At 37.5% G+C, this 11507-nt stretch overlaps 1 pseudogene; it reads right to left on the minus strand.

Moving 5' to 3' along the window:
• Positions 1–4229: 4229 nt before the first annotated feature.
• LOC110195884 (cytosolic carboxypeptidase 1 pseudogene) lies at positions 4230–7867 on the minus strand (annotated as a pseudogene).
• Between the last annotated feature and the right edge of the window lie 3640 nt (positions 7868–11507).

Genomic DNA, 11507 nt, shown 5'->3' on the forward strand with positions numbered 1-11507 from the left:
AAGAGCAATTCCTTCCCAGGGTTGTTGTGAGGATCAAATAAGATGATATCTGTGAAGTGTTTAACACACAATAGCCACTTAATGCTGTTAGCTATTACTATTCAGCTCTTAGCATAGTGCCTGGCACATAAGCAGTGCTTAATAAATAGTTATTGATGAATGATTGATTGATATTCACCTTCCCTTGATCTTTAGAGACTGCATAATCCAGCAAACAAATCCAGAATCGACAGCCCAGACTCTCCTCTGGAAGTAGTGCCAGATATTTTAAAAGTATCTTTTCTTCCCATGGAGACCAACATTCCTTCAAAACCTGATTTCAGAGAGTTATTAGGGGGAAAATATCCAAGGAATCTAATCACACTAAGGTGTAGTAAACTTAATGTGCAACAACTTCCTAGGGCCACTTTGCCTTTAAAGTGGCACCTGTTAAAGAGTGAACTTCATTCATTTATTCATTCAACAAATATTTAAGTATTTGACTCTACCAGGGACCAAAAGTGGTACAAAGAAGAGTTCAAAAGGTTGCATCTTCCCTCATGGAACTCCCAGTCTTAAGTGCTTTCATTTCAGCAGATACTTTGAGCTGACTTTACCTTAGCTCAGATTTTCATACTACTTGGCAGTTTACAAAGTTATTTTACTTTCGACAAAGCTGTTGAGGTAGATGGTGCAAGAATTATTATCCCCATTTTATATATAAGCAAACTGAAGATCAGAGAGATAAAAATTACTTGCCCAGAGTTACACAGTTGGCAAAACAAGGCACTATGAGGGAGAGACAAGCACATGAAACCTCCAATACTACTTGACTATGATCTCCCCTAAGAACTTGGAGAGAGCCCAGGACACTGAACCGAAGAGCCTTGGGAATTACCAGTGTTTCCCAGACCACCAGACCTGTTTCTAGCCCAACCCTTTCCACTATAATTGAGGAGAGAAATCATTGTGAAAAAAGAACTCGCTTTCCTCACCACCAATAACAAATGTTAATCAACTGCTACTAATAGGCTAATAAGGACAGGATGCCTCTGGGCAGCACCTACTCACCCTCCAACACACACACACACACACACACACACACACACACCCCAGGTCTGCTTTCAGGCTAACCCTTCCAGCCATCATCCAGGAAAGCAAGTCCTATGGAGAAAGGGCCATCCATCCCCATCAACTGTCAACCAAATGCTACTCACAGGGCAGGGAAGAACCTAGTTCAAACAGGAAGGGATCTGAAAGGAAATACAGGAGGCATAATACCTCTGAATAAATTTAAGGAATGTTCTTTGATCTTGTCACACCTCTACTTAAAAAGCTTTATTGCCTCCGCATTGTGCTCTACATAACATCTAAACTGTTTGGGCATTGAAGGCTCTCTATCATCTAGCTAGGTGGTACAGTTGATAGAGCTCCAGGCCAGGAGTCAGAAAGACCTCAGTTCAAACATAGTTTCAGACACTTACTAGCTAGGTTACCCTGAACAAGTCAATCAACCTCTGTTTGCCCTAGCTTTCTCATCTGTAAAATGGGGATAATAGCACCCACTTTTGAGGATTGCTATGACAATCAAATGAAATAATAATGGTAAAGTACTGGCAAGAGTAATTGATATAGATATAGATATAGATAAAGATATACATATATATATATATATATATATAAAACACACATATATATGTTTATTGTTATTATTATCATTGTTATCTTATATGCCTCCCCTTCATGAATTCCATATTTATTTAAACTAGAAAGTCCCCTCTCTCATGCACGTGCCTTGTATCATAGTCTCCTATAATGGACTCTTTAACTTCTCTACCTACCTCTCTGCCCATTGAAATCCATTTCTCTTTGCTTTATTATTTACCAGAAGAAATGGCTAGCTGAACAGGGATGTGGGGGGAAGAGGGAGAAGAATATACTTAGAAGTGAAGTTGATGAAAAGAATTAAAAAGATCAATAGGTTTTTTTCCTCATAAAAGGAAACAAAAAAGGAACAGCATTGAATTGAACTAGAAAACTGCATGGTTCCTGGCTGTAACACGGCCCACACTGAGAAACTTAGTAATAATTTTAGTCCCTTATAATCAAACGGGTTCTTTTAGGTCAAAGATAAGTTAATGTATACATAGAATCACAATTACATACAGGACTCAAGAGTTGAGGAAGATGCTTACTGTAAGGAGCCATGATCCTAAATGCCACTTGGGACATATTGTTTCTTGTATTGCTTGGTTAACATCTTCATAGTAGCCACTACTACAGGTAGTTGAGAACCCTTACATAATCTTGGTTACATTTAGTGCCAGCACATGGGAAGAAGCACCCTCAGCATTGCAACTGTTTCTTCCCAGGAGCATCAGCAAATGAGAGTAAATAAATGCAGTTGTACCTAGAACACACTGATATGAGGGCTTGAGGCCCTTACTTTTACTCAGTCATTGTCATTGCTTCCATGATCAAACAGGTGCCAGAGATGAAAGAGGCCATGGGGAACACCCTACCACACACTAATCAGGGATAGAGAAGGGGAAGAAGATCATAAAGTGTAAAGTCGACATGATATCCTGAAAGGAGCACCAGATCTACCCAGAGGATCTGGGTTCAAATCTCAGCTTTTGTGCTTATTTAGTTGTATGGCCTTAAGAAAGTTATTTCATCTCTATGGGCCTCAGAATCCTCATTTGTAAATGGATTAGTCCAGTGTCAAACTCAAATAGAAACTGGACCACTAAATCATATATAAGGATCACTGCATATTGACATTATTGCATAATGACACATACTGACTTAAGAAAAACCACATATTAACATAATATTCTATTTTATATTTATTTATTGTATTAGATATTCCCAAATTACATTTTAATCTGGTTCTGATCTTGCTGGGGAGTGTTGTGGGCCACATATGGCCCGTGACCTCTGAATTAGGTGACATCTAAGTTCCCTTTCAGGACAAGAACCTATGTGGGTGAATATAACACACTCCTAGATAGGAAACAGATATCTTCACCATATGCTTCGAGTGCTGGACTTGATTGGACCTTTTTTTGCATAGGCAAATCATAGAATCTCTAGGGACTTTGGCTCCCTCACCTGCAAAACAGTAATAATGATAATATATAGCATCCTTAAGAACACAGTTCTGGGGCAGCTAGATGGCATAGTGGATAGAGCGCTGGCCCTGAAATTAGGATGACCTAAGCTCGAATCCAGCCTCAGACATTTGACACTTACTAGTTGTGTGACCCTGGGCAAGTCACTTAACCCCAATTGTCTTGCAAAAAAATAAAAAAAGAAACGTTTAAAAAAAGAAAGAACACAGTTCCTATTCACAGACAGCCCTCAAAAGTCCATGAAACAAGAATTCACAAAAGCTTACTCAAAGAAATTTTAGTTCTTTTTTTTTTTTGGATAATTTTTCATTTGTTTAATTTGGTAACTGTAGAATGAAATGGTTTCAAAACAAGTTCTGGATTACTTCAAACACAATCAAATAGTTAACATCTTCTGTTAATTTCTTGTCTTCAATATCCACCTACTCCCATACAAACAACACACAGATCAATAGAAATCCCTGTACATATATTATTTTCAACAACTTATTACCACTAGGACCTAGAATTACTTTTTTTGTATGTGCTCTGAAACATTGAAAACTTGTTCATTTGATATAGGATATATGGATACACCCTCTGTGTGTAAGGCACTCTGCTGGCCAGTGGGGAATGTGGAGATAGATAGGATACAGATCTAATTCTCAAGAAGCTCACAATCCAGTAGTAGGGTCAAGGGCAAGTAACCATGACATAAGAGAAGGTATGATTAGCAAAAAGAAGAGGTCCAGGTGCCATGGAAACTTTGTGGAGGGGAAGTTCATTTTCAGCTGGAAGGGCAGGCATCAGAGAAGGCTTCATGGATAAGGTAACATCCAGTTTGTGCCATGAAAAAAACATGACAAAAAGTCATGCAGTGATACTGAGTAATGTCTTGTTGAAAAAAAACATAAAGCAATCTTTGATAATTCAATGCTATCAATCAGGCCATTGAATTCTTTAAATGAAACAAATGCCAGTTTTTTATCATAAACACATTGTCTTGAAACCAAACTGGCTGCAGTCACTTTTTGTCTTTTTGAGTCAACTCTTTTTAAAAATCTAACATTTCCTATCCAATAGAAACTAAGGTATTTCTCTTATTCTTCAGTCTATTTACCTGAGATGGCAGATGGATCAAAGAAGACATGTTTTTGATGACTCTGATTCAGAAAGTACATCTTTTTGTACAGAAGGTTCATAATCCCCAACATTTTTGGGCAATTCATCATTATTTTCTGCACTATAATCAACTTCTTCAAGGGAATGAGATTCATCTTCTTCCAAAACATAAGTGGTAGGGCTTGTTGCTTTGAAGTTAGATTTAATCAAGTAATTTTCAAACTCAAGAAAGTTGTTAGGCAGATTATATTCTAATGGTGATGTCAGTCTTTTCAAATGGAATAAACCAACACAAAACATTGCTCTCATGTCTTCCAATTCTTGTCTCCCAATCTGTAAACCCTTGTATCTTCCTTGATCACAGCCACATACTGTGCTCTCCATGGTACAGCTTCTCTGTACTTCTATTTTTCTCCATACAACAACACGAAATGTAGATTGTTTGGACTTTTCCCCTACAATGCTGCTCATGCAGGTTGCAGAGTCTTCATGGATGTATATCTTAGGCAAAGTGCTGTATCCCATATCTTCAACCACATCACAAGAGACAGCATTATCATTAGTATGCTACACAGTCTCCTTGATGCAGCAGCCATACATAAATATATTTTTCTTTTGAGAGTGACCATGATAATCACAGTAAACCAAAGGTAAATGTTTGATTGCAACCATATACTACAGCAGAACTTTAGCATGGTAAATTATAAGATGCAAATCTGGGCTTGCACTTTGCCTCTGCTAGTTCAAATCTTCTCCACTTAAACAACAATGGTGGTTTCCATTAATGACACCATCTGGTTTTAACATATGGACAATTTTTAAAATATAGGATTCACACAAGCTCTGTCTGAGTAGTAGGGTTATTACTCATGAGATAATCAAAAGTTTCTTTCATAATCCAGTTTGAATTAGTTTCTCCAGGATGTACTCAAGCAGATAAGAAAATACAAGGGCAATTTCTAAATTGGCAGATGTTTTCATAATAATTGGACATTACTATAGCAGTTATAGTCAGTAAAAGACAGTTGTTTCCAGACAGAGTTTCTCATAACACATCTTGCTGAAAATAGATTTGCTGAGGGTTGTGTGATGATTCCAATTTTTGAAGACGCATCTGTAAAGTTGAGTGTGTATATGGGTAATGATAAGCAAAACAGCAAATATCATCCTTATGTGGGAAAGTGACTGTGAATGTAATTGTATAATAGGATTTTCCTTTTTGCCATCAGCAGCAACTAAACTTGTAGAGAAATGAGTTTTACAGTACAAATGTCAGTACCTATACAAATCTGCCACGGTATAGCATATAACACTTCCTGGATTGAATATATAAAGGGTTACATACCATAATTAAATGGACTGTTGGATTTTTCACAGATGATGATATTAAATCAGTATCCAACACCTGTCCACATTCCACTGACTTCAAAGTAAAACCACTGATGGCAATGATTGCTACTTGTATCTGACTTCAGAATAAAATCATACTCATTTTTTTTCTAATTTGAATAACTTTCCATACATTTCCAGATTAAAATCTCAAATTAAATTTCAAACTTTCTCCTTCTGGTACAGTGTAATTTGGGTTATCCAGGTCATGCATAATTTTGTCTATGATATCACTGTGATGAATTAGTCTGTCAATATCCTGTACAATTTTTGTCCTTTGCACACCATAGGCTCTTTCTAAAATAGATTCTTTAAATGGAGATGGATTGTGACCAGAATAATCAGGATAAGGCACTTCTGAATAGTCAGGAACAAATTTAGCATTTTTCACAATCTCAGCATATAGATCAGAATCATGGAGTGGTAGCATGTTAGGTACTTCAGCTGATGTTTGCTCTGCTGATGAATTAGATGCAGAATTATCATCTTAAGTTTCAACTCCAGCAAAGCGTAGCTTTCCTAGTTGATCAGTTCTCCCTCAAAGAGCACATTTTCACAAGTAGAAAAATATGGACATGTTTTAGTGCATGTAATAGAGGTAAGGTGAGGACTAGAATCTTTCTTTATTCTGCAAGCAAAGTTCTGGGAAATTTGGGGAGCATTCTGCAGTGTTACTTGGTCTAAGGCCTTCACTAAGTCACTAGTGAGATACTGGCTTGATGAAACTGTTCCACTTTGATCACTTTCCTGTTGCTGCAACGAACTATCACTGTTTTTAATATCTTCTTTTGCCAGGTCTAAAAAGGCAGGTTGTTTATCACTTTCCTCTCCTTGTGAAATGATATTCTTTCTCACTAAATTTATTAGGCTGTTTGATTCCACAGACAGCTCTTCCCCTGATATAGGAACAACAATAGGTCCATCTAGATTTCCTTCCTTTGCTAAGGGCTTTGTTTCTTTGGCAATTAAATCACATTCCTAAAAGTCATCAGAAAGTTTGGGGGAAAAGTGTTCAATCATTTTTAGTTCTTCTATTGATGGTCCTTGTTCTTGTTTGGGTTTAAACTTGTTAATCAGTCTCAATATCATCATTCTTAAAATTTTGGTCTGTATCATCACCATTCTCAGTTTTATTTTCAGCTTCTAATTCAAGGTCTTCATTGTCATCATTTTCATTTACTACGACATTCACTCTAGGCAATAAATTTTAGAGCTGAGGCACAGGTCCTGTCACAAGAATAACTGGTAATTGGAAATGAAAATCACTTTTAATAGTTAGTAAGGGAATACAATTTTTAGGGAAACATTTCTTCATAATCAGACTGTATGTGTTGACTAGAGGATCAAGAATCCTGACTGCCACGCTATCTTGTGAAGTGTTGTATAGAATTTTCATCCCATTGGCATCAGTAAATACCTTTCTTCCCAACTTGAGGCTTGTAACACTTTTTAAACTCTGTAAAACTCCCTTCTGGATGAGCATATTTCTGAACCGATTATCATGCTGGTGCCAATTTACATAAATTGTTAAAAGTGCATGGACACATCCTCTGTCTACAGCATTTGTTTTTGATTTTAGCACTGCAGTAAGTGTGTCTAAAGGAACCTTTATAAGATCAGTGTTCTTTTTACTAAAAGGACCAATGATTTTAAACATCAAGTCCACAACTCCATTTTTTGGTAAGGACACTACATTCACAGGATTAGTAGAATACACTCATAAAAGCTGAAGATAAGACAACACTAAACTTTGATTCTGCAAATTCTGCTTCACCAAATTCAGGGTTATCATTAAGGCCCCGTTGATTCTAGACTTCATTTCAGATTTTTGTCTTTTAGTCCAGTTCTTGAAAGAAGGGTGTGAACTTGAATCATTAGCTCTTCACATGGTGGAGATTCTTTTCAAAATAGCCGCAAACAGTATTTGTGTATCACCATTAGATACTAAAGTACTTGTTCTCCTACCACCAATGACTAACACCAATTCATCAAGAATATTTAAGATATTGAATGTGATCTGAAGATCTTTTCATGTTCTCTAATGTGGAGAGTAGAATATCCATCCCTGTAGAACCTTTGGTTCTCATTTCTTCCCTGATTTTCTCTTGACTTTGGATCAGGTGAAGAATCTTTGATGTAACATATCTGGCAGCTTCTGCTTCTGGACATTCATAGTTGATCTTCCCCAGCTGAGCCAAGAGGGCCACAATCTGAGAATTACTAGTATGGCTTTTGTTTTCTGACAGAACTTTCAATTTATTCATCTTGACAGTTACTTCCTCATTTCAATCATCCTTCTTCATTTCAATAGTGGGTCTGGGAGAGGCACCTAGCTCCAGCTTTGGCTCCAGCTTGAGCCAATGGTGGCAGTGACAGGGGCTGCTTCTACCAGTGGGCCCTCCTTACTCCCCATGGGTCACTTGCCATCAGCCACCAGGGGTTTTCATACAAACCCCAAAAGCAACGCCACTGCACCTCTTCGCCCGAAATTTTAGTTCTTAATATCATTGAGGATGAATGACTACAAAAGCTTCAGAAATTTGATCTCTTAAAAAAAAATCAGTTCACATACACACACACACACAAAAAAAAAACCACCCACATACACAAAGATTACATCTTCATCTATGCAATGATTTGCAGGTGAACTTGGGAATCTTACCTGTACTTTCCTTCCCCACCTATAAAATAAAAATCCTAGGTCCTTCCCACCTTACTAAGCTCTTGGGAGAATAATAGGATATTACATATAAAACCCTTTGATCCTTGAAAAGGCACTAAAAAAAACCTAAGGTATTCTCTATTAAATTATCTTGCTAATAGACATGATGTACTCTTTTTATTCCCACAGAATTAAAAGCCTTTGTGTTTTCTGTTCTGATAAGGCCAAATTTCAACATAAGATGAATTGTTGTCCATGAGTCACAACCTGCTGAAAATAGTTTGTTGCTTTTTTTTTCAATGGAAATGTTGACATAATCTTGGTCCCATTACTCCTGACAGCCTTGCTCTAATTCTTGTAGAGAAAACTCCTCATTGAGATGCAGTGATGACAAGAGCTTATTTTTCATGAGCTTTATAAAGCTTAGTTCAAACAACTAGTGATATCAGATGATTCAAGAGATGGAATGCAAGAGAGGTGTTTTTTTTCCCCTGTTTTTAATACATCTTCATCATTTTTGAAGTGGTTGCATGGTTCATCAGCCCACTCAGTAGTTCCCCCTTACTAGTTCTCTTTTTAATTAATAGACTTGTGAATAACCACAACTGCCTTGTGGGACACACAAAACACCAAACAGATGACTAGATTGCAGTGAGCAATCTGCTCAATGCAGTGTGCCTTAATTTAAGCCATAAGGGGCCCCCCAAAAAACAAAGGCATGGCAAGTATGCAGCCCTAATGTTTAGTTTTTCATCTGTTTTAAGTTAAAATAAGTCCCTGGTGTGTAGAAAGTAACATTCGTAAAAGTGAAAGCAATGACTCTGATTTATTGCCACCTGTTAGCATAAGTCTGACCTGCTCAGGGTCCGCAGGAGACTCAGGAGCCCCTGCACAGAGTTGGGTACAAGTTGGAAGTCACTATGAAGCATCAAAGTGAGAGCTAATGTCAAGGGGCAACTAATTCTCGGCTGCTCACTCCAGGTAATTGAGGCTATTCCCCATCTTGGGTATGGGCAAAACTGTACCGTTGTTGCCACGGTCATCTGGCCCAGTTTATGGACAAGAGCATTCTCCTGGGGGTTGGGGAGGGGAAGACCTGGGAGGTGGGTGGTTCATTAGAAACTGGCTGGAGGGCAGTTCAGATCTGTAAACGACAGCTGTCTAATTGGTTTTGCTTGTGTGTACTGTCTTTGCTTTTACAATGGGAATGGGCTACCCAGCCTTTCTAATTAGATTGTTAAACATAATAGCTGAATGGCACAGCAGTAAAGAATTTGCCCTTTTCTTTGTAAGCTGGAGAATAGGGCTCAGAAAAGATTCAGGATTTTTTTTCCAGCCCATTTCCCCCATCATCTTATCTGATGGTAATGAGACTAAGTTTATTTCTTTTTAAATGCTTGCAAAAGAGCACAGGCTATGTTGAAGTTCAAATTAGATGTCAAAACACACACACACACACTTGCAATACAGTAGCAAATTTCTATTTTCCTTCAGTCTCTAGTTTCCCGTAATTGGTGCCTTGTTGGCAATTTCCACTGAGAAACCAAGAATGAAACATGCTTGAGAAGTGAACTACTCTGTCATCCCTCAAGGTGGTCTCCAGACCTTGGTTGAGAAAACTTGGTAAAGCAATGTTGAAAAACCTGTCCTGTCCTTTCATTTTCTTAGGGAAAATGATAGGAGCTAGGAGGAAGTGGAGGGAAGAAGAAGGGGAGGAGAAATAAGAAAAAAAAGGAAAGAAGATTAGACAGCTGAAATCATTTTCTAGGCTGGTTGATCCTGCAGCTTTCAAAAGTTAGCTTCACTGGAAGACATGACTTCTTTTCTTAGAGCATCCAAAGATGTCATTCTTTTATCTACTTTTCTGACTTACATAAATTATACAGGTACCTTTTACCTTACAGTTAGTACCATTCATGTTTATTATTTGATATAGGACCTGATCAGAAGTTTCTTATTTACCTTTAATTATAAAAAAATCTTCCTTTTCTCCATGTGTACTTATTTATTTCCTATACGCTATTAGGCCTCTAAAGTCACATGTTGTTTATATTATCTTCTGCAGCTTAAACATGACCCCAGAACATCTGAATCCTAAGACATCTGAAAATGGCATTGATTTTGGTCAACTCACTGGTGGCTTTAGGCCTAAATAAAGAAATTGCTTTTCTCTCTGTTAAGTGCAGAATAGGGTTCAGAATTGTGGTCCTGTGACCAGGGCAACAGTGCCAATGACTTCCCTCCCTAGCACTCTCTATGAATGGTCAGTTCTCAGCAATGGTAGAAAGAAATGGCCATTTTTACATCATGTTGCTCTCCTTCATACTCAGAGTTACTATTTGGAACTATTAAATAATGTAAGCAAAGCCTTTGTGATCTTGGAAAAATCACTTAACCTCTTTAGGCCTGGTCTAGGTGATTTTTGAGATCCCTTCACACCTGAAATTATGGTCTTATGAAACTAGTATCCAAATACTGCTGCTGGGAATTATTATTTAAAATGGAAATTTAGATCTCTTTCGGTATCACCCTAGAATTTAGGTTGACACATATTCAGTGATATAAATGAGAGATTCAACTATGTATTACTTAAACCCAATCTTTCCTTAATAAAATACAATTAAAAACTTGAATTTGTAACTAATATTTTCTCCTCCTTTGCCTTGCCTAGCTTGACCTCTCAATTCCTTCCCCTGCTATTTTACTCAAAATGCCATTGCCAAATAATTAACTTGAAATTTGGACTGACCCCAGCATCCACCTCCTTAATTATAGCCGTCAGTTATGACATACTTACTACATGAAATTCAAACTTCTTGGGCTTCCACCTACCACTAATCCTATCCACCACCATATTCCCTTAATTATCTCTTATTCCTTATCTAGTGCTCTTTGCTTTTCTCAAGCATAGCCTGGGTCTCTCTGTTCCCTTCCCCCAACTTGTCTCTGGGCATTGTTCCCCTGTGTTCCCTGAAACTCAATCACTCCCTTCTTTCAGAGTTATCCACCAGTTGAATGTTGTTCTTCTTTCAGACCTCTCCTCAAAAACACTCACTGCTTTGAAATTTTCCTTTGACTTCATTCCCTAAAGATTTGTTTTTGACAATAAAAGCTGAGGCAGAAATTCGAAAGAAGGCATAAATTAAAATGGAAATAGATACCAAAAACATCACATCAGAGTGAGTCAGTCATTTTCTTATATTTTTACGGTATTTATTTTCTTAGTCTCATTTCAATTAGAA

The sequence above is a fragment of the Phascolarctos cinereus genome, unplaced genomic scaffold, assembly GCF_003287225.1.
Source record: "Phascolarctos cinereus isolate Bilbo 61053 unplaced genomic scaffold, phaCin_HiC Scaffold_726;HRSCAF=1367, whole genome shotgun sequence".
Taxonomy (NCBI): Eukaryota; Metazoa; Chordata; class Mammalia; order Diprotodontia; family Phascolarctidae; genus Phascolarctos; species Phascolarctos cinereus.